The sequence below is a fragment of the Callorhinus ursinus genome, unplaced genomic scaffold, assembly GCF_003265705.2.
Source record: "Callorhinus ursinus isolate GAN/ISIS: 27379988/994484 unplaced genomic scaffold, GSC_fseal_2.0 scaffold6, whole genome shotgun sequence".
In the NCBI taxonomy this organism is placed as follows: domain Eukaryota; kingdom Metazoa; phylum Chordata; class Mammalia; order Carnivora; family Otariidae; genus Callorhinus; species Callorhinus ursinus.
This window is the reverse complement of record NW_027397068.1, coordinates 24915178-24936158: the sequence shown is the minus strand read 5'-3', so window position 1 is coordinate 24936158 and position 20981 is coordinate 24915178.

Below are 20981 nucleotides of genomic sequence, written 5' to 3'. Positions count from 1 at the left end.
TGTTACCAAAAAAAAAAAAAGTTACATTTTAATTCCTTTTTACTTACTTGTTTGTGTATATGTGAGAGTATTTTTATAGGATATATTAGGGTTAGACTATATGTAAACTTTTTATAGATATTTAATTTTTTTTAAAGATTTTATTTATTTATTTGAGAGAGAGTGAGAACTAGAGAGAGAGAGCGAGCACACACAGAGGGAGAAGGAAAGAGAGAAGCAGACTCCTCACCGAGCAGGGATCCCGAAGCAGGGCTCGATCCCAGGACCCTGAGATCATGACCTGAGCCGAAGGCAGACATTTAACTGACTGAGCCACCCAGGTGCCTCATAGATACTTAATTTTTATATGAGTAGAATTTATGTGTCAGCAATTTGTACATTTACATTTTGGTAGACACTTCCAAATTTCTCTGTAAAGATGTTGTTGGAGAAGATCATGGAGAGGATGTGACTGCTAGTTGACCTGTAAGCTGGACCTGGGCAATTGGAGGCTCCTTACCCCCTCCCTTGTCCTTAGAATGTATGTTCTACGCACTGTGCCCACAGCTGGAGCCATTTTCAAGGACACTGCCTTGAGAGAGTAATGTGTTCTTGAGACCATCTGGATGGTATACATGACTGAACCCCTTTAAGGCCTCTATATAAAATTTTACAATTCGGATGGGTGGATGTGGAGATCTACTTGTCTTGTAGCCACTTAAGTCAAGCCTTTATGTAAGTTCCCTTACTTCTTAAACCTGCCACCAACCAGTCTGGAGTGAGTGGTCTGCTTCTTTCTTGGTTCTCTCCTTGCCCTTCGTTTGTGGGAGCTCATTTCAGATTTCACATGGGCGCTCCCAAGGTTGTGAACCAACGATTGTTCTAATTACTTTCCTACCAACATTGTTATAAGAGTATTTGTTTCACCTCTCCAATATAATATGCAATCAAAATGTTGTTTTTCTTCAATCTGATTGTTAAAAAATGGAATCATAGTATTATTTGAGTTTCACTTAATTTGAGTAAGGTCGGCTGTTTCCTAATATGTAGGAAAGCCATTGTATTTCATTTTCTGTGATGTACTGTTTTTGCCCATTTTTTCCTTTGAGTTGTTGGTATTTTCTGATTGATATGTTGGAATCCTTATTTGTATTGCAAATAGGTTCTCCCATTTGTTCTTTGCAAACTGGAGAAAGAACATTTTCAGGTAGAGGGAATAGCAAGTGAAAATACCTTGAGGCATGCAAGAAGAATAGAAACAACAGTGGGGCTAATTTTCTCCACTTTGTGATTTCTTTTCAAGCAGAAATTAAAAATTGTTATGGAGTCAGATTCATTATTTTTTTAAAATTTATTTCTTTATTTTTTTTATTTTAAAGATTTTATTTATTTATTTGACAGAGAGAGACAGCGAGAGAGGGAACACAAGCAGGGGGAGTGGGAGAGGGAGAAGCAGGCTTCCTGCCGAGCAGGGAGCCCGATGCGGGGCTCGATCCCAGGACCCTGGGATCATGACCTGAGCCGAAGGCAGACGCTTAACGACTGAGCCACCTAGGTGCCCAGATTCATTATTTTTTATATTACAGTTGTAAGTTCAAAACCATCCTAATCTGAGATTGTAAAAATGTCTCCCATGCTTTCTTTTAGCAATTATAATGGTTTTGTTTTATATGTTGAAATCATATATCCATCCATAATTTATTTTTGTGAAAGATAAGAAGTAGAAATGTATTTTCCCCCAGATGGTTACTCAGTTGTTCTGACAACATTTACTGGGGACAATTCATCTTTTGCCTACTGATCTGTAAGGATACTTTGATCGTATCTTAAATTCCTGAATGTATTTGAATCCATTTCAGGACTCTGTTCTCTCCTTTTAAGGCATAATACCATACTGCTTTAATTAGTGTAGCTTTATAATATCTTCTCTGGTTGGGCTTACCTTCTAATTACTTTCCTTTCTCAGAATATTCTTGACTATTCTTGCAAGATTATTTTTCCATGTTTAACTTTAGAATTAGATTCCAAATATTGCTGGTGGTATTTTTATTGGGGTAGCATTAAATGGACATCTTTATTTTAATACTGAGTTTTCTAGCTACTCATCTCAATTTTAAGGTGAGTTTCCTTGGAGTCAACAAATGTATGAGGAAGTGTTAATAACTCATTTTATAGAGGAAGTAGAAATCTTTTTAGAGGTTCAAAACATCCTTATTGTTCAGTCACAAAAATTACAAATCTTGAAAAAGTCCTGAGACCAGATGTTCTCCCTTTATACTCTTGATTTTTCTATGGTTATAATGTCTACCCATCCAGTCAGTCTCATCTATCCTTTTATGACAGGCAAAGGCAGGTCCTTGAGACCCAGGGTGCACCCGTCATGACACACAACCACGCTAAGAAACATGATGTAGTAAAAGTAGCTTCAGAGTGGGGAAGATTCCAATTCCTCCCTGACTTTGCCATTTCCTATCTGTGAGATCCTGGGAAAATAATTCAACTTTTGTAGAAACTCAGCTGCTGCTTCAGTAAATGGTGATGGTACTTAATTTGTAGAGGATTAGTGAGAAAATACCCTACCCTATTTGGATTTTGGAGGCATTCAATAAATGGTAGCTATTGCCCCCCTTTAGAAATGTGAAATACTTTTCCATATGACCTTGTGATTTTGGGATCACTTTGTAGGGTGAAGTTTTCCAGACTGGTGATTTTTTTCCCCCCACAGTTAAAGTTTCAGGCTATAATAAGGGGAAGATCTTTGGCCTAGATGGGGAAACGGGCTCTTTTTAAGGTAGTATATGGCCTTGGTCTCCACAGCTTTCCTTATTCAGTTGCGCAATGGCTTTGGGCCTCTTCCCTGCCCCTTTAGAGTACATTTTTGTCTTCATTGGTGGGTTCCCCTAATCCCTTCTTTTTTCCTAAAGCAAATTTTTACTAGAAAATAGCCATTTAAAATGAATCCACTTAGAGTAGGGACCAAAACTTCATAGTAAAAAATGAAAAAGGTCTAAATTGGTCTCTTGCCTTGAAAACTAAAACTAAAACTTATGAAAATAAGTTTTTGTACTGGAAAAAATTTAACAATAATTATAATTATGAACTTAGAGGCAATAAGACATTAATCAAGATTGATTTGTTCTTGGAAAAAATTTCTAAGACAATTGTATGATTATATATGATATCATTTCACCTTTTGCATCATAAGCAACAAATTTGAGGACTTCATCAGTTTTCTAAGGTTCTCTCTTAATCAGGTGGTATTTACATAATTTTTTCTTTGCTGTACCCAGTGCTTACTCTTCCTGCTGATTTTCTATTTTTTTCAGTTGTAAAATGTTCTATCTCTGCTGAATCATCATCTGTCAACGGCTTTGGTCATAATCCCAGCAGTTCTCAACCATAACTTCTGTTGACTATGAATTCATTCATCTTTTGCAAGTCTGGCAATTTCTCTTTGTGATTGTCTTGCATCCAGTTTGTACTGGTTTTTTAAAATAAGTTTTGTGACATCTGATAGTGTGGTAGGCTGAATGATGGCCTCCCCAATCATGTCCATATCCTAATCCATTGAATTTGTGAATGTTACCTTATATGAAAGGGACTTTGTGGATATGATTAGGTTAAGGCTCTTAAGATCATAAGGATCCTTTCCTGGATGATTCAGGTGGGTCTGATATAATCACAAAGGCCATTATAAGAGGAAGGCAGGAAATCAGGGTGAGGAGTGGATTGAGGCTGGAAACAAGAGATTGTAGTGATGCATCCACCAGGCAATGAAAGCCTGCTGCCTCTAGAAGTTAGAAGAGGCAAGGAACAGATTCTGCCTTAGAACCTCCAGATAGAACAACCCTGCCAACTCCTTGGTATTAACCCCTCAGGACTCATTTCAGACTTCTGACTTCCAGAACTATAGAAGGATAAATTTGTGTTGTTTTAAGTCACTTATTTGTAGTAATATGAAACTAATATAGCCAGATGCTAGCCAAAATGCTGACCTCAGAGAGCACAGGAGTGGATAGATGTTGTTGGGAAGAGTGTGGGGTAAACAGAGTTAGTTCATTAGTGAATATTTGACTTTAGTTCTCCATATAGCCTATCACTGTGCTGTGTGAGTGTCTGTGTATGTACCTGTGTGTGCTTGTGTGTGTGTGTGTGCAATGAAAAATGGATAATCAAAGAGCAATTTATACAATCTAGTTGGGGGAATGGTCAGAGATAAAAACTGAAGACACTGCAGAACATTGATGACAGAACATAAGAAAGAGCCTGAAACCATCTGAGGAATAAAGGAAAGATGCTGACAGACTAGTGAGAAGTAGAGCCTACTGGTTCTGGAACATTTTAAGAAACAGAATGAGAAGAGGGGCAACTGTGCCAAGAAGTAGGACTTTCAGGGGCAGAGATGAGGAAGGAGGATTTTTAGAAAGTATCAGTGTGTGTTGTGTATTGTAATTTAATACCTCTTTTGCTTCCCAACCATCTCTCCTTAATGAAAACCTTCAGTCGTGATCCAGAGCTAGGATTTTGTTTTCTGTTTTTAAATATATAGTTGTAGTGAGGCTGGTCCCAGAGCAGGAGCAAACACAACTTTATCTGGATTGCATGTTATCAAAATAAGCTATTATTATTTCTTACCAGAGGCTTCTAAGCCAGTTCTTCTGACCTGTAATGTTCTAGGCTGGAACCAAGATGTCTGCAGATTTCTGATCTTCAGCATTTTGGGTAAAGCCTTCTTGATTGTCTTCTTAGAGTTGCCTTAATGGCAGTCTTTGCAGCTGCTGTTGGGCACGGCCTTCAAGAAAGAAGCCTTTCAAATCTCAGCTTCATGCTTCTGTTTCTCATTTTCTTTGCTTTTTTGAACTTGTAACAGTCAAACATCTGTCATGTTGGAATTCCTTTCTCTGGCAGCACTGTCCTTGGCCTATCTTTAAACGAACTGTTTTGGATGGATATTCCTCTCTGGGGCAGCTCCTCTACTATTTTGATGAGCACGGTGTAGGAGTTGGAGAGTAAAGTCAATGAGCTGTGTACATTTGCACATAAGAGCATACATCCTTATACCGCTTCATATACCATCAACCAAAGTGCGGTTCTGATCAATAACATCCATGATTATAACCAGATCCCCAGGATGTAGCACAAAGGAAATGCAGACTATCCAGCCAGTTTTCACATCGTGTTTGGTAACTTTTCAGCCTGAAGCACTTGGAGGCTTCTGAGCAGTTTCAATTAGATGTCTCCTTTACTGTGTCCTCTGTCCTAGCCCCTGGGAGAACCAAAGGCAATTTTCAACTTTGAAATACCCCCTCCATGTTATTGGGCTTGTGGGTGCTGCATGAAATTATCCTACCATGTGCTATGACAGATGAGCATTTTAGTTTTAGTATTGTTACTTTTCCCTGAGTTTAAATTCAGTCATTGGTCAGTGAGGTCATTCTGGGAGCACAGCTTACTGGGGATGTCATTGCAGAGCCCATTGTGATCATGCTTCCCATTCCCAGCAACGACTCCCTCATGGGAAAGAGGGGCTCTTTCCAAGTATTTATGACCTAAACTGATAAATTCCAAGAGAACGTAATAGGTTATTTTCCTTCAGGCTCTGAATGTCCTGTATTGCTGTGCCCGTATGGACTATTTTGTTCTGCCAGTGGTTCAGGAAACATGGCTGAGTCCAGAGAGCCAGGGCCTTCAATGGGCCTGTGCAGCTAATAGGCGGGCATGTGGTTGTGGCTGGGAGATGCATCTTTTCTAGCTTCGAAGGTATAGTTAAGTCCTGAGTGATTATTGAAGAGAACTAATAGCTCTGGAAGTGCAAAATAAGGAAAGGAGTCCTGAGTCCAAGTGAGAAGGAAGAACTAGTGTTAGCAATTTTTTGATGAAGGTGAAACAAATGGACAAACACGAGTTATCCTTTTTTTTTTCTTCCTGTCCGGATTTGGTGAGCAGAAGGAGTCTGTTACAGACAGAATCATTTACTAAACAAAGATGAACATTCTTAGGTAGAAATCTATGTTTTGCCTGGTGGCTGGCATGCTAAGGATTATTTTGACAGAAAGTAAATAGCAAGGCCGTATGTGAAATGTGAGAGAGAAAAATTTGGATCAACCCCTGTGTTATTTTGTGAAAAGATCCAATCAATTTTACTCCCATTGCCGGAGGAAGAAGTTATGTAGCCATGTTGGGTAAGGTTCACATATTGCTCTCCAATCAAGAGGTAAATAATATCTAAACCCTACAAATTGAATTTTTATTAAGAAATTCATCTCTGGTTACCTCAGGGTTTATGAAATCTTTTAGAGCTTGTGGAGGAAGGCAGTATATCTCAATGTACAAAACCAGATTGATTGGGGTGAGGAATTTTAATTTTTAGGGTCAAGAATATACCTCACCTTTTAAAACAGGCTTAATGAGAAAGGAGCAGACAAATGTTGCTTTAAAAGCCATTCTAATTCTTCTTGTGTTGTCCTTTATCTATATTACCACTCGTATTGCTAGTTTCATGTACTTTACAAATTGGGATTAATGGCTTTTTTGCATAAGAGTTTCAAGGTCACAAATTCATAAATTGAGTAAATAAATAAATCCCTCTCCATCATTGACTTGCTGTGTACTTAACATCTATATATTCATTATTTTCTGCATTCATAAGATGCCAGTACTGCTGTTAATAAAATTTATATTTCCTGTGCAGGGTTTATTTAACCAGAAAATGTAAGTGTCAGTGCTTAACATAATATTTTTTAAGGATGAACAAGTAGAAATGTTTATTCTGCCCTTTCAAGTCCATTTTCAGATACTCTTCTATAAGAACAAGTGATAATAATAGCAACTATTCTTAAGCTATATTGAAATTTTACTGTGTGAATGGTATTTTACATTATTTAGGAAAGGTATTATTATCCTCATTTTTGTGGTGGAGGGAACGGAGGCTCAGAGATATGAAAGAACTTGCGATGTAATCAAGGGTAGGTAGGTTTCAGAGCCAGATTTTGAACATGGCCTGTCTCAGTTTTGAAAGCCTAGCTCTTTCTATAGGTTCCTACCACTTTTTGAGAACCAAATCCCTCTGTAGCCTTGCCCAGTGATATCTTCCCTGACCTCTGCTTGCTACAAAGCCTGTGTCCTGGTGAATTATTGAGGTATGATCTTCTGAAAGGGCATCAGTCAGGATACGCTGGATTATGCTGTGGTATATAAAGAACCCCCAAATCTCAGTGGCTTAAAACAGCAAATATTTATTGCCCATCAGTCGTGGGTACCACATGTCTATTTTTTTTCTCTGAGGAGCCTCTGATTGATGATTTTCTCACTCAGAGCTCAGGCTACATAACTGGACACTGTGGCTGGGTAAGGGAATAGGCCAGTCAGGCGTTGGCTCTTACAATGTTCTGCTGGAAGGGATTGTGTGCTCTTACTCTCTGATTTCATTGGCTGAAACAACTCACTTGGCCCCACCTGATTTCCCAAGGGCAGGGAAGTGTTAATACTACCAGAGGGCAGGAAGGCAGGCAACAGCCAGTGTCAGTGAGTAAGACAAATACCATGTGGTTTTCAAAAGAAACCTGTGCTGGTCTTAAATATATTTTAGCTTAAAAAATTCTAATACATATGAGTTTCAATTTTAAAATGTCCCTAGATCTAATCTAAGGTTCAGAAAATATAAGATTATTCAGAAACTGTTCTAATTTTCAATTACCTATGTTAATGACTTCCTTGTAGAAGAATTCAGTGATGGTATCTTTCATTTCTCTAAAGAGGCACTATTTATAATGATTTGTTTGTTAGCTGGATTTTAAAGAAGAGGTGGAAGTAGATTTTTTTTTTTAAAAGATTTTATGTATTTATTTGACAGAGAGAGAAATAGCCAGAGCAGGAACACAAGCAGGGGGAGTGGGAGAGGGAGAAGCAGGCTTCCTGCTGAGTTGGGAGCCTAATGTGGGACTCGATCCTAGGACCTTGGGATCATGACCTGAGCTGAAGGGAGACACTTAATGACTGAGCCACCCAGGCACCCGAGGTGGGGGTAGATTTAAAAAGTAACTAGCTTGGGGGCGCCTAGGTGGCTCAGTCAGTTAAGCTGTATTCTGCTCAGGTCATGATCTCAGAGTCCTGGGAGGGCTCGCTGCTCAGTGCGGAGCCTGCTTCTCCCTCTCCCTCTGTGATCTCACTTGCTCTCCCTCTGCCCTTCCCTCCCACTCATGCTCTCTCTCTCTCTCAAATAAATGAATAAAATCTTTTTTAAAAAGTAACCAGCTTGGATACGTTGAGAAAATAATTTAAAGGATAGAAAAATTTTCCTAATTCATCTGAGTGTCCTCTTCAAGGGTTTCCATTTACATAATATGTAGCAGAGGCTGAAAATCAAAATTTAGACTTCTAATTCAAATGGGAGAGATCATTTGGTACCTTCTTCTGGGATTGTTTTTGTAAAATAGGAAGGTGTAAATTTACTCTCAAGTGTCAATTTGAACAAACCTGTGAGGCAGATGACAGGAAAATTGGTTAGAGAAATTTCTCCAGCAGAGGGGACTATGTTGGTTGGGACTTGAAGGCAAGAGAAACCTTAGCTGTCCTAAACTAAAAATTCTGTGCAGTGATTGCAATTAATAGCCTGTCACATAAAAATAGAATGAAATCATCTGGAGCTCTGTCTTGTAGTTTAGTCCAGAATTTGTGATTTTAACTTTGGCATTTGAATTTTGTGCTTCTCTCAACATTAATTAAGCATAGCAACCCCGCAAAGGCATAACATAACTACTGGAGCTCTTAGCTTCTGCCTTGCAATGCCCGGCACTGCTCTGTGTGCTCTGTGAAAGATGCAATCACACAATCAAAGTAATATTTTCCCTGAGGTGTCCTGGGGTGGACTGGTTCTGCAATTTTCCAGTAATTGTTTGGAAGAGACAGCCATAGATTTGGTCTTTCTCTTAATCTCCCCCACCTCAATTCTCTGCACTGTGGCTCCTGGCTTCTCTTTTGCCAGTGTCACATAAGTACCTGTAATTGGGGTGGATTGATCTGTGCCATTAATTACTGAGTGGGATTTGGTGTCTTCCTGAATGAACTTCTACTCCAGAAATCCCCTCTATCTCTGCAGGCCAGTGCCCCAAAGAGCCTTGCACAATAGTGATAAGGTTAAAGAATTCTTGAGCACCGGAACCTGTGAAGAGCTGAGGTGTCCTTTTGGGATTAACACATTTCTTTTGTCTTGAGTTCACAGCCCAGGTATTTTCTGAGAGAGAACTAACGTTTGTGCATATAGATTTTCTTTCATTTTACTCATCGGCCTCGAGGGCAAACCTGTGATGTTGATGAACCACATGAGATTGCTATTTGGTTTTATTATTTTTCCCCTCCATTTCACTGAAAAGAAAATGGAGGCTCTGGGTTGTTGACCAAGTCAAATAGCTAGAAAATGCTGGAGTCCGCCTTTCCAGACTCCAAGTCCTGTGCTCTTTTTCTATACAATGCTGACATTTCCCTGTTAGTATTCTAGCCATGAGAAATAACAACACGGAAGCAACAATAATAGTCCAGTGTACTCCCTTCAGCATACCCATAATTACCCGCTGTTGCAGACCTGGACTTCTGTGAATTGCTACTTGTGGATGGGGTCCTGCTTGTAATGTGGTCTGCCGCCCTCTGCTGGCAAAGTGGCTCACTTTTCTTGTTGCTTGGTTTCCTCTGGCCTCAATCTTGGTCTTAGTGCAACCGCTTTTCTCCGTGTTTGCCACTCTTGTCTGAAGGTGAGAGAACATTCTGGTTGGCACTTCACTTAAGGAAAATATCAGAGAACGTCAAAGAAAGCAGGACTTGATATTTCTTCAACAATACACTCCTTTGTGTGAAAGCTCCCTTTTCTCCTGCCATCTACTGTTATCAAGTATGGGTCTTGCCTCACCTTAGCTTTGGCATGCTTCTAATTCCCTTTAAAAGAGAGTAAACACCCTCCTCCAAATCGTGTCAGCGGGAGGCAGCCAAGAGGACTGATGCCAGGGATTTATCACACACCTACGAGTCCTGGGAACCCTGGAGGGAGTTGTGCTGGAACTCCTCAGGTCCTCTAGGGAGCTCCGATGGAGAGAATCCATGACGAGATCAGAAAGGTAGGTTGGGTTCTGCAGGGTGGCCGTAGGGGGTGGGTGTGGATTCATGGTGGGAAGAGGCAGGTCTTCATGTAGTGGGCCCATGTCCAACAGATTTGCCAAGACTACAGGCAGGCAAGTGGAAATTGAATGAAAGTACTTCCAAGGTGGGGACAGCTGAGAGATTTGGCTAGTTAAGATTTGGTTAACAAGTAAAAGGCCAGAGTTCTGCTCTGCTAACTTGAGATTTTTGTTGGAAAATAAAAAAAATAATTATATAGGGTGCTCTGACCACTGTACTGTCAAAAGGAGTTGTCAGTTTGCATCATTTCTTTTCTCTTTTTTAAGATTTTTATTTTTAAGTAATCTCTACACCTAACATGAGGCTCATACTTAACAACCCTGAGATCAAGAGTCACTACCAACTGAGTCAGCCAGGCACCCCTAATTTGCATCTTTTTTTTTTTAAGATTTTATTTATTTATTTGACACAGTGAGAGAGAGAGAGCACAAGCAGGTGGAGTGGCTTGCAGGCAGAGAGGGAGAAGGAGGCTCTCCACTGTTCAGGGAGCCTGATGCGGGGCCGGATCCCAGGACCCTGGGATCATGACCTGAGCCGAAGGCAGCCGCTTAACTGATTGAGCCACCCAGGTGTCTCGCATCATTTCTAATATACCATCTAGGGGTTGTTAATTAGGATGCTCACTCTGATGAGTCTTGGAACAATTTACATAAATTATAACACCGGTCACTTTATCTGGAACAAATACCTGAAGAAAAGTGGCAAATTACCTTATATTAGTGATTCTCAAAGTGTGGCCCCCAGACTCGCAGCATCAGCATTACTCATTAGAAATGTAAATTCTCAGACCCCATCCTAAACCCACTGAATCAGAAACTGTGGGGGTGGGGTCCAGCAATCTGCATTTTAACAAGCCTTCCAGATGACTGTGGCACACGCTTCAATGTGAGCAGCTCCGCTTAGCTGATCAGTATAAATGACTACCATCAGATCATTTCTACTAAGGAAGGATTGTAAATGATATGTCAGAGCCCCAGGAAAGGATGCAGCAGGGTAAGGCAAAGATTTGAAAGACCTAAGTTTCTGCTGTGTTACGAATGGCAAAGATTGCTTGAAGTTTGACCACTGGATCAATCTGGGTGATAACAATACAGCTTAAAGGTGGATTGCTAAAATCACAAAAGGGCAAGGTGGAGAGTCTGAAAGAAATGATGACAGCTAGGATTGATCAGGCTCACTCTATCATTGTTCTAGGTCTTTGCTGTGAAGCATTGCCCTGTGTTCTGACTCCGTGACCTTCTTTGACATAGACACAGTAAAATTATATCTTCCTGAAAAGGGCAAGACCAGAATTATTTCATAGAAATTAATTTTCTTGAGGAAAAAAGGAATTGGCAATGCCATCTGAAAATATTGTTAAAAATATTTATTCAATTTGGGGAATAATAAATGATTAAGCATCAGCTTTTTCTTTAATCCTTTATTAAAACTATGATTCATAAGGCTTCAATTAAAAACATACAAAAGGACCATAAGCATCCGTCCAGTCTTCACCATCTAGTTATTTCTTTCTTGAAAAACCAGCATTTTAAAAAACAAGGTGTTATATGACAAAGTGCTTCTGGAGAATTTAGTCCTTATGGCTAGAATTCCTGAAATTGCAAAATAAGTCACTGATTGTCTTCCTGTGCCAGAGAGATGAAGGGAAACCTGTTCTCAATTACTGGGCAGCTGGTATGTTTTAATTGTTTGCTTTTTATAAGCAATAAAATAAAAGGACTATTCCTTAAGTATCCTTATACACTATTAATGCAGTGCTTCCCACACTTACTGTGCATCACAATCCCCAGGGAACTTGTTAAAAATGCAGATTGCCCACCCCTTGAGGCTCTGATTTAGTAGGGACATGATTTTTAACAAGCATCCAAATGATTTTGGTGCAGGTGTTTTGAAGACCACACTTTTCCAAACTCTACCCAGGGCCTACCCATAATTTATGTGCTCATTATTTTAGCATATCTAAAAGTGATTGACAATTCATAAAAAGCCAGTTTAGTGTAGATAAAGACTTAACTATGAGCAGCACATGCTTATTCCAACAGAGCTTTGTTATTTGGCATTTGGGGAAAATGTGTTTTACATAAAAAAATAAAAAATTAATAAAGTTTATTTTTTAAAGCAATTCAGGTTTACAGAGAAATTGAGCAGTGTATCCCATACACTCTCTCTCTCCCCTCATCACTTTCCCCTCTTATTAACAGCTTGCATTAGTGTGGTGCATTTGTTATAATTGAACCAATATTGATACGGCATCATTAACTAAAATCTATAGTTGATACATTATTATTAACTAAAATCCATAGTTTATATTAGGGTTTACTCTTTGTGTTGTACAGTTCTATGGGTTATGACAAATGCATAATGTTCTGTATCTATCATTATAGTATCCTACAGAATAGTTGTACCGGTCTAAGAAATCCCCTGTGCCTCGCCTATTCATCCCTCTTCCACTCCCCTCCCTGAACTCTTGGCAACCACTGATGTTTTTAATCATCACTATAGTTTTGGCTTTTCCAGAGTGTCATATAGTTCTAATCATATAGTATGTAGCCTTTTCAGATTGGTTCCTTTCACTAAGCAATATGCATTTAAGATTTCTTTTTGTTTTAATTTTTATTGTTATGTTAATCACCATACATTACATCATTAGTCCTTGATGTAGGGTTCCATGATTCATTGTTTGTGCATAACACCCAGTGCTCCACGCAGAATGTGCCCTCTTTAATACCCATCACCAGGCTAACTCACCCCCCCACCCCCCTCCCCTCTAGAACCCTCAATTTGTTTTTCAGAGTCCATCGTCTCTCATGGTTCATCTCCCCCTCCGACTTACTCCCCTTCATTCTTCCCCTCCTGCTATCTTCTTCTTTTTCTTTTTTCTTAACATATGTTGCATTATTTGTTTCAGAAATACAGATCTGTGATTCAACAGTCTTGCACAATTCACAGCACTCACCATAGCACATACCCTCCCCAATGTCTATCACCCAGCCACCCCATCCCTCCCACCCCCACCACTCCAGCAACACTCAGTTTGTTTCTTGAGATTAAGAATTCCTCATATCAGTGAGGTCATATGATACATGTCTTTCTCTGATTGACTTATTTCACTCAGCATAACACCCTCCAGTTCCAGCCACGTCATTGCAAGTGGCAAGATCTCATTCCTTTTGATGGCTGCATAATATTCCATTGTGTATATATACCACTTCTTCTTTATCCATTCATCTGTTGGTGGACATCTTGGCTCTTTCCACAGTTTGGCTATTGTGGACATTGCTGCTATAAACATTGGGGTGCACATACCCCTTCGGATCCCTACATTTGTATCTTTGTGGTAAATACCCAGTAGTGCAATTGCTGGATCATATGGTAGCTCTATTTTCAACTGTTTGAGGAACCTCCATACTGTTTTCCAGAGTGGTTACACCAGCTTGCATTCCCACCAACAGTGTAGGAGGGTTCCCCTTTCTCCGCATCCCCGCCAACATCTGTCATTTCCTGACTTGTTAATTTTAGCCATTCTGACTAGTGTGGGGAGGTGGTATCTCATTGAGGTTTTGAGTTGGATTTCCCTGATGCTGAGTGATGTTGAGCACTTTTTCATGTGTCTGTTGGCCATTTGGATGTCTTCTTTGGAAAAATGTCTGTTCATGTCTTCTGCCCATTTCTTGATTGGATTATTTGTTCTTTGGGTGTTGAGTTTGATAAGTTCTTTATAGATTTTGGATACTAGCCCTTTATCTGATATGTCATTTGCAAATATTTTCTCCCATTCTGTCAGTTGTCTTTTGGTTTTGTGGACTATCTCTTTTACTGTGCAAAAGCTTTTTATCTTGATGAAATCCCAATAGTTCATTTTTGCCCTTGCTTCCCTTGCCTTTGGCGATGTTTCTAGGAAGAAGTTGCTGTGGCTGAGGTCAAAGAGGTTGCTGCCTATGTTCTCCTTTAGGATTTTGATGGACCCCTGTCTCACATTTAGGTCTTTCAACCATTTTGAGTCTATTTTTGTGTGTGGTGTAAGGAAATGGTCCAGTTTCATTCTTCTGCATGTGGCTGTCCAATTTTCCCAACACCATTTGTGGAAGAGACTGTCTTTTTTCCATTGGACATTCTTTCCTGCTTTGTTGAAGATGAGTTGACCATAGAGTTGAGGGTCCATTTCTGGGCTCTTTATTCTGTTCCATTGATCTACATGTCTGTTTTTGTGCCAGTACCATACTGTCTTGTTGATGACAGCTTTGTAATAGAGCTTGAAGTCCGGAATTGTGATGCCACCAGCGTTGCTTTTCTTTTTCAAGATTCCTCTGGCTATTTGGGGTCTCTTCTGGTTCCATACAAATTTTAGGATTATTTGTTCCATTTCTTTAAAAAAAGTGGATGGTATTTTGAGAGGGATTGCATTGAATGTGTAGATTGCTCTAGGTAGCATTGACATCTTCACAATGTTTGTTTTTCCAATCCATGAGCATGGAACGTTTTTCCATTTCTTTGTATCTTCTTCAATTTCTTTCATGAGTATTTTATCGTTTTCTGAGTACAGATCCTTTGCCTCTTTGGTTAAATTTATTCCTAGGTATCTTATGGTTTTGGGTGCAATTGTAAATGGGATCGACTCCTTGATTTGTCTCTCTTCTGTCTTGTTCTTGGTGTATAGGAATGCCACTGATTTCTGTGCATTGATTTTATATCCTGCTACTTTACTGAATTCCTGTATGAGTTCTAGCAGTTTTGGCGTGGAGTCTTTTGGGTTTTCCACATACAGTATCATATCATCTGCAAAGAGTGAGAGTTTGACTTCCTCTTTGCCGATTTGGATGCCTTTGATTTCTTTTTGTTGTCCGATTGCTGTGGCCAGGACTTCTAATACTATGTTGAATAGCAGTGGTGATAGTGGACATCCCTGCCGCGTTCCTGACCTTAGGGGAAAAGCTCTCAGTTTTTCCCCATTGAGAATGATATTCACTGTAGGTTTTTCATAGATGGCTTTTATGATATTGAGGTATGTACCCTCTATCCCTATACTCTGAAGAGTTTTGATCAAGAAAGGATGCTGTACTTTGTTAAATGCTTTTTCTGCATCTATTGAGAGGATCATATGATTCTTGTTCTTTCTTTTGTTAATGTATTGTATCACGTTGATTGATTTGTGGATGTTGAACCAGCCTTGCAGCCCAGGGATAAATCCCATTTGGTCATGATGAGTAATCCTTTTAATGTACTGTTGGATCCTATTGGCTAGTATTTTGGTGAGAATTTTTGCATCCATGTTCATCAAGGATATTGGTCTGTAATTCTCCTTTTTGACGGGATCTTTGTCTGGTTTTGGGATCAAGGTAATGGTGGCCTCATAAAATGAGTTTGGAAGTTTTCCTTCTGTTTCTATTTTTTGGAACAGTTTCAGGAGAATAGGTATTAATTCTTCTTTAAATGTCTGATAGAATTCCCCTGGGAAGCCATCTGGCCCTGGGCTTTTGTTTTTGGGAGATTTTTGATGACTGCTTCAATTTCCTTAGTGGTTATAGGTCTGTTCAGGTTTCTATTTCTTCCTGGTTCAATTTTGGTAGTTGATACATCTCTAGGAATGCATCCATTTCTTCCAGGTTATCTAATTTGCTGGCATAGAGTTGCTCATAATATGTTCTTATAATTGTTTGTATTTCTTTGGTGTTGGTTGTGATCTCTCTTTCATTCATGATTTTGTTAATTTGGGTCCTTTCTCTTTTCTTTTTGATAAGTCTGGCCAGGGATATATCAATCTTGTTAATTCTTTCAAAGAACCAGCTCCTAGTTTCGTTGATCTGTTCTACTGTTCTTTTGGTTTCTATTTCATTGATTTCTACTCTGATCTTTATTATTTCTCTTCTCCTGCTGGGTTTAGGCTTTATTTGCTGTTCTTTCTCCAGCTCCTTTAGGTGTAGGGTTAGGTTGTGTATTTGAGACCTTTCTTGTTTCTTGAGAAAGGCTTGTATTGCTATATACTTTCCTCTCAGGACTGCCTTTGCTGTATCCCAAAGATTTTGAACAGTTGTGTTTTCATTTTCATTGGTTTCCATGAATATTTTTAATTCTTCTTTAATTTCCTGGTTGACCCATTCATTCTTTAGTAGAATGCTCTTTAGCCCCCATGTATTTGAGTTCTTTTTGACTTTCCTCTTGTGATTGAGTTCTAGTTTCAAAGCATTGTGGTCTGAAAATATGCAGGGAATAATCCCAATCTTTTGGTACCGGTTGAGACCTGATTTGTGACCTAGGATGTGATCAATTCTGGAGAATGTTCCATGGGCACTAGAGAAGAATGTGTATTCCACTGCTTTGGGATGGAATGTTCTGAATATGTCTGTGAAGTCCATTTGGTCCAGTGTGTCATTTAAAGTCTTTATTTCCTTGTTGATCTTTTGCTTAGATGATCTGTCCATTTCAGTCAGGGGGGTGTTAAAGTCCCCCGCTAGTATTGTATTGTTGTCAATGTGTTTCTTTGCTTTTGTTATTAATTGGCTTATATAATTGGCTGCTCCCATGTTTGGGGCATAGATATTTACAACTGTTAGATCTTCTTGTTGGATGGACCCTTTAAGTAGGATATAGTGTCCTTCTTCATCTCTTATTACAGTCTTTGTTTTAAAATCTAATTTGTCTGATATAAGGATTGCCACCCCAGCTTTCTTTTGTTGTCCATTAGCATGGTAAATAGTTTTCCACCCCCTCACTTTCAATCTGGGGGTGTCTTTGGGTCTAAAATGAGTCTCTGGCAGACAGCATATTGATGGATCTTGTTTTTTAATCCAATCTGATAGCCTGTGTCTTTTGATTGGGGCATTGAGCCCATTTACATTCAGGGTAACTATTGAAAGATATCAATTTAGTGCCATTGTATTGTCTGTAAGGTGACTGTTACTGTATATTGTCTGTGTTCCTTTCTGATCTATGCTGCTTTTAGGCTTTCTCTTTGCTTAGAGGACCCCTTTCAATATTTCTTGGAGGGTTGGTTTCGTGTTTGCAAATTCCTTTAGTTTTTGTTTGTCCTGGAAGCTTTTTATCTCTCCTTCTATTTTCAATGAGAGCCTAGCTGGCTATAGGTATTCTTGGCTGCATATTTTTGTCGTTCAGTGCTCTGAAGATATCGTGCCAGTCCTTTCTGGCCTGCCAGGTCTCTGTGGATAGGTCTGTTGCCAATCTAATGTTTCTACCATTATAGGTTACATATCTCTTCTCCCGAGCTGCTTTCAAGATTTTTTCTTTGTCTCTGAGACTCGTAAGTTTTACTATTAGATGTCAGGGTGTTCATCTATTTTTATTGATTTTGGGAGGGGTTCTCTGTGCCTCCTGGATTTTGATGCCTGTTTCCTTCCTCACATTAGGAAAGTTCTCTGCTATTATTTGCTCCAATATACCTTCTGCCCCTCTCTCTCTTTCTTCTTCTGGGATCCCAATTATTCTAATGTTGTTTTGTCTTATCATATCGCTTATCTCTCGAATTCTGCCCTCGTGATCCTGTAGTTGTTTCTCTCTCTTTTTCTCAGCCTCTTTATTTTCCATCATTTGTTTTTCTATATCGCTGATTCTCTCTTCTGCCTCATTTATCCTAGCAGTTAGTGCCCCCATTTTTGATTGCACCTCATTAATAGCCTTTTTGATTTCGACTTGGTTAGATTTTAGTTCTTTTATTTCTCCAGAAAGGGTTTCTCTAATAACTTCCACGCTTTTTTCAAGCCCAGCTAGTACCTTTAAAGTCATGATTCTGAACTCTAGGTCCGACATCGTACTAATGTTCGTATTGAGTAGGTTCCTGGCTGACAGTACTACCTCTTGTTCTTTTTGCTGAGGTGATTTTTTTTGTCTTGTCATTTTGTCCAGAGGAGAATAGATGAATGAGAGAACAAAATGCTAACAGGTTAACAACGTCCCCAGCAAATATACTCTATACAAATCAGAAAAAACCTGAAACCAGGGGAAAAGAAAGGGAAAGAAAGAAAAAAGAAAGAGGAAAAGAAAGATAAAAACAAACAAAAACCAAAAAAAACCCAATATGATCAAATATGATCAGGCTAGTGCATAGATCAGTGCCACACACTAGATTTTGGGCGTATTTTGGTCTGTTAGAAAAAAATGCCTCTTAAAATTTTAAAGGAAGAAAGACTTATATATGTACAAAGTAAAGGTTGATACAATGAAGGGATGGAAGATGACTCTAAAGATGAAAATTATAAAGGATTTTTAAAAGGAATTGATAAGATAAGAAGTTTGAAAAGAGAAAAGAAGATTTAAAAAAAAAAAGAAAAAAAGAGGGAGAGAATGTGATCAGGCAGGAGACTAGAACAAAGCCATACACTAGTGATTTAGCGTATATTTTGATCTGTTAGAAGAAAATGTATCTCAAAATTTTAAAAAGAACAACTTATATATATAAGCCAAAAATAGGGGTAACTACTATGAAGGGATAAAATATGACTCTAAAAATGAAAAATAAAAAATGTTTTTTTAAAAAAGGGATTGATAAGATGTTGGTTGAAAAAGGGAAAAAGAAAAATTAAAAAAAAAACAGTTAAAAAAATTAACTTCACTGCACATAGAATTCATGGCTTTTTTTTACCATGAATTCTATGTGCAGTATTCCCCTAGCGCTGGAGTTCTCCCGTTCTCCTTGATCGGTAAACTTGGTCTTGGCTTGCTGGCTGTTCGTGCTGATCTTCTGGGGGAGGGGCCTGTTGCTGTGGTTCCCAAATGTCTTTGCAGGAGGCGGAATTGCCCTGCCCTTTTCGGTCCGGGCTAAGCAAGCTGCTCTGGTTTGCTCTCAGGAGCTTTTGTTCCCTGCAAGCTCTTGGTACAGCTTTGGAGGACCAGGGTGAAAATGGTGGCCTCCCAATCTCTGCACAGAGGAGCTGAGAACTCGGGGCCCCACTCCTCAGTGCGCCCCCATAGAAAAGCAGTCAATCACTCCTGTCTCTCTGGTCTCCGGCCGCACTCCGTGCTCACCTGGCCTGTGACCGAGCATTTCTATCTCTGGCACCCGGCCCCGTGTGGAGTCTCCAAACCCAGCAGATCCCTGCACTCCCACGCCGCTCCTCCCCGGGGAGGAAGGGGAGTCTCCCCAGATCTACTGCTTGTTGGGTCCCTGCTGGAGGAGCAGTGGCCCGATTGGGCCGTGGATCACAGTTTATGGCAACCCCGAACTGAGAGCCCGCGCCTCGGCTCTGTCTCTGCAACCGGCTTCCCCGCTCCGATACCGGGGAGCTCTGCTGCACTCAGGCACCCCTGGTTTTTCTGTGACCCCGAGGGTCCTGAGACCACATTGTCCCGCGAGGGTTCCACCCCCCGCTTAGCCACTGGAGTGACGTCCCTCAGCGGAGCTGACTTCTAAAAGTTCCGATTTTGTGCTCCGCGGCTCTATCATTTGCCAGAAGCAGCCGACGGAGGCCCCCTCCCCCACCGTCTATCCTCCCGAATATCGCCTCGGATTCACTTCTCCACACGTCCTACCTTCCAGAAAGTGGTCGCATTTCTGTTCAGAGATTTGTTGCTATTCTTCTCTTCAATCTCCTGTTGAGTCCGTAGGTGTTCAGAATGGTTTGATCCCTATTCAGCTTAATTCCTGAGACCAGACGAAACCCAGGTCTCCTACTCCTCCGCCATCTTGCTCCGCCCCTGCATTTAAGATTTCTTTATGTCTTTTAGTTGCTTAATAGCTCATTTCTTTGTATTGCTGAATAATATCCCATTGTATGGATGTCCCACAGTTTGTTTATCCATTCACTTTTTGAAGGACATCTTGGTTGCTTCTGGTTTGCGACAATTATAAATACAGCTGCTATAAACATTTGTGTGCAGGATTTTGTGTGGATGTAGATCTTTAACTCATTTAGGTAAATACCTCAGAGTGTGATCACTGGATTCTCTGGTAAAACTGTTTAGTTCTGTAAGTAACTGCTACAATGTCTTCCAAAGTGGCTGAATCATTTTGTGCTCCCACCAACACTGAATGAACGTTGTTGTTCCACATCCATGCTAGCATTTGATATTGATGATTTTTTTGAATTTTGCCATTTTAATAGGAATATAATGGTATTTCATCAATGTTTTAATTTGCAATTCTCTGAAATGTGAAGTTGAACGTCTTTTTACGTGTTTGCCATCTGTACATCTTCTTTAGTGAGGTATTTGATTGAATCTTTTGCCCACTTTGTAAGTGGGTTGCTTGTTTTCTTATTGTTGAGTTTTAAGGGTTCTTTGTATATTTTGGATACAAGTCTTTCATTAGATGTTTTGCAAATATTTTCTCCCAGTCTGTGCCTTATTTTCTCATTCTCTTAACATTCTCTTTTTGCAGGGCTGAAGTTTTTGAGTTTCATGAAGTCCAACTTATTAATTTTTCCTTCATGGGTTGTGCTTCAGGTATTCTATTTAAAAGCTCATCTCCAAACTCAAGGTCACCTGGATTTTCTTCTTTGTTCTAGAAGTCTTAAAATAGTTTTGCTTTTTACATTTAGAGCTATGATCCATTTTAATTTTGAATTAATTTTTGCAAAAGGTATAAGGCCAGTGTCTAGATTTTTTTCTTTTCTCCCTTCTTCCGTTCCTTTCTTCCTTCTTCCCTCCTTCCCTGTTTCTCTTCTTTTCTTTCTTTCTTATTCTTTTTTTGTATGTGGATGTCCAGTTGCTACAGCACCATTTGTTAAAAAGACTACACTTTTCCATTGAATTGACTGTTCTTTGTCAAAGATAAGTTGACATATACTTATGTGGGTCAATTTTTGAGCTCTCAGTTCTGTCCCCTTGATCTATTTGTCTATTCTTTCATCAATATCACACTGTCTTGATAATTATTTTAGCTTTAT